Source organism: Rhinolophus sinicus, linkage group LG04 (genome assembly GCF_036562045.2).
Source record: "Rhinolophus sinicus isolate RSC01 linkage group LG04, ASM3656204v1, whole genome shotgun sequence".
Classification (NCBI taxonomy): Eukaryota; Metazoa; Chordata; class Mammalia; order Chiroptera; family Rhinolophidae; genus Rhinolophus; species Rhinolophus sinicus.
Genome location: NC_133754.1, coordinates 70,947,816 through 70,951,357, shown reverse-complemented (window position 1 = coordinate 70,951,357; position 3,542 = coordinate 70,947,816). Strand labels below are relative to the sequence as shown.

The window sequence follows — 3,542 nt, the reverse complement described above, 5'->3', positions numbered from 1 at the left end:
CCCCCCAGTATGATTTCCTCCTGTCACTCCTTGCTTATGACTTCTATACAACACCTCTTTTCTGAATGCCAGAAATGTACCCATTTTCTTTCTAGAAGTCATGTACTCTTTGGTGAACTATAGCATCTTTAATACAACTTCTCTGCAACTGAATTCATTATCATCACTTGTAACCCCTCAACTGTTTTTCCCTAAATTCTCTCTCTCAGTGAGATTTATCTGCTGGGACATTGAAAGAAAGAAAAATAAATAAAACCTGACATTAAATTTTGGCTTTTACCTCTCTTTCATGATCCCTTAACTTTCTTCCCAAATCTAATCTACTTTTCCAACTTCCTACACATTCCTCAAATGTACTTCTGCATTGTCGCTGCTCCCACTTTGTCCATGCCCTCTTCATTTTTGAGAAATACAGCAATATCTTAGTAATGTCCCTCCTTGCTTCAGATGTCACTATTTCTAATCAATTCTTCATCCCTCTGTCACTACAGCTTTTCTAGACCATAAATCTGACAAGGTCATATTCTTTCAAGTGTAATACAAAGTGTTAAGGAAAACGCTGGCATGCAAGGCTCATGATTTAGTCTAAATTATACACATTTCAGACATCACATTCCTTTTCAGTACTCCGTTCTTCACTCTTCAACTGTACTTCCCCACCCTCCAAAAATATCCACTGTCAAATCACACTGAACTTATCAGCCCCCTAAGAGATTGCGCTGTCCTTTGTTCACATATTTTGCTTGTGTAGTTTGCTTTCTTTGGTCTGTTCTTCCACCTTCTCTATCTGTCAGAGTAGAAATTCAGCTCAATATTTACCATTTCCAAGTAACTTTACTAACTCCTGCAGCTCTATGAGGTGACACCCACATTCTTTATCATAGTCTGTGTACATTTCTAACGTAGTATTTTGAATAAATTTTATAGTCGTTTTCTATCTCCCATTAAATTAGGGTTTCTTGAAATCAGAGGCTCTGCTTTTCAACTCAGTATTACTGTCAAATGCAATGATGGGCACAGAATAGGTTCTGTATAAATGCTCAGTAAATGAGAACAGTAAATCTCAAACCAGCAAAACTATTTATCCATACTGTGTAGAATATGGGGCAGAAGCAAAGAAGCTAATGTTTTATCTGAGTCTTTGCTCCTTTTTTCATGGAGAAATCCAAGGCAAATACAAAAAAAAAAAATGCCACTAGTACATTTGTGATCATTTATATTTTCAGTAATCTTACACAGGCCATTGAGAGTTTGAAATGTAACCTACATATGACCAATAGGGGAGGTAGAGGGAACAAGCCTGGAAAAAAATAGTGATCATAATAAATGTAGAATCCTCTCCATCCAAATTCTTTCTCATTCCTTATGGACATATTGACTCATCCGTTATTTATTTATTATTGAGTACCCAGGTATTATGGTAAATGCCAGAGTCACTAAGATGAGTAAGACTTACCCACTGCCATAAAAAAAATTCCACGGAAATCTTTAGTAAGAGGCAAAAGATTTATACGATTTCAAAAGAAACCAGAGTATATCATAAAAAAAAAATTCATAGTAGGGGAGAGTGCACTTGAAACTAAGTATTAAAAAACAAACAAAAACCATGAATTAATAGAGACATATCCACATTCTTCATTGTCTTGTGGAAGTACAGAGAAAGGAACACACAATAAGATAAACAAAACCAAGTAGCAATTAATTGTGTACAAAGTTGCCACGGGGGAAATGATATTTGAGCACAGGAATGAAGTTGCCTGAAACATCGTTCCATTTACTTTCCCCAAAACTATATCCTTCCATTTCTTCTGCTTACTCTTACAGACCTATGTAGTAAGCATGCCTTATCCACACCTTATCTTCAACTCACTTTTACAATCATATTTATATACTTACAATTTTGTGTTTCCTTAATTAGATTTCAAACCACCTTAAATACAGGATCATATTTTCATAATCCTGATACTAAATTATGTCCCTGTGTGTGCTTAATAAACACTTATTAATGCACTTAATGTTCCTAGCAACCTAAGACAGTAAGAATCAGGTTCTATGTTTGGTAATTGTCACTTCTTTATTAATTTATGAAATGATAAATTACATTGTTTCAAAAGGTTCTCTAATGATTTTCTTCTTTTTGATACATAATTATTCATTATAAATTATTTATCTCTTCTTTCATAATTTAAATCATTTAAGATTTCACTATATAAATAGTATAATTAAACATAGCTTCTTAATTTGTTTCACATGTCAAGGTAGCAGTGAATTAGGAAAAGATTTCTTAAATCTCAACAGAATGTCTAAATAGAATAGATTGTTACATTGTAGAGCTTCACCTGTAGAGCTTTATCCCTCCCAGCTTAGTAGGAATGATGAATTAGCCAAAAGAGGATATAGCATAATAACATCTAGGAACAGGGTAATAAGATCAGCAAGAGCCAGTCCAGGCTCTACCATTGATTTCTACATGAGCTGGAGAAAGTTGTATAAATTCTGAGTCTCAGTTTTGCCATCTGTAAAATAGGGTGGATATGAGATCAGTGAACTAATGAGCATAAAGCATTTAGCAAAGTGCCTTCATACACATATTAATGTCTCATGTATTAATACACATATTAATAGTAACTACTACTATTAGTGATGCTATTTATAAGATCAGATTTCAATATGTGTAGCAATTGTTGTTAAAGAAAATATGGAATTAAAGAGGTTCCCTACCTAATAGTGTGTATACTGCTTACTTCATTACAAAATACTACCTTCACAATTATAGTCAGATTATTTTCATTCTGCAAAAGAAAAAGAAAACTTTTGTTGCAAAATTGTGCACATTTACAGAAGAAACCACTCTCACCTGGGTCAAGTGAAACTGAAATGTTTTGCTCGCTTTACCAATTTCTCTTCTAATGAAAGTGGAATCTGATATATAGATATCTGATTCAGAGATATATATATATATATATATATATATATATATATATTCAGATATATATACATCTGATTCAGATGTGTATATATATATATTCATATATATATATATATATATATATATATATATCTGAATCAGATATATATATATCTGATATATATCAAAATAAGGTCAAGTCAGTACAACTTCATGTAATAGATATTCAGATTGCTACATCTTCTTTACTTCTGAAGGAATACATCCAGTTACAAGATAACAATTAGAAACATATAGCAGATTACAAAAAAGATTTAAAGAAAACACTTTGCAAAGATTCTTTTCAACATGAATTCAAACTATCAAATCATTCAACTGCCTGTGAATGAATCTTCTACATTGCTTTGACATGAATTAGACCGAAAAAAATAGACACCATCTCAACAGATCAGCTCTTAATTTTAATGTTTACATTAATCATACCTTTATTATATCATTTTATTAGTAAAGGGGAAATATAGGAAATCCATTTTAATTTCCTTTTGAAATAACTTTGTGTATTGAAATAAATCCCAACTGTGGTTGTTTAGAGAGCTCATGTGGAAATGAGATGTGGATTTGCAGCCTTGTACAG

The 3,542-nt window shown here is 32.4% G+C and overlaps 1 pseudogene; it reads right to left on the bottom strand.

Moving 5' to 3' along the window:
- Positions 1–1,414: 1,414 nt before the first annotated feature.
- LOC141571463 (U5 spliceosomal RNA) lies at positions 1,415–1,536 on the bottom strand (annotated as a pseudogene).
- Between the last annotated feature and the right edge of the window lie 2,006 nt (positions 1,537–3,542).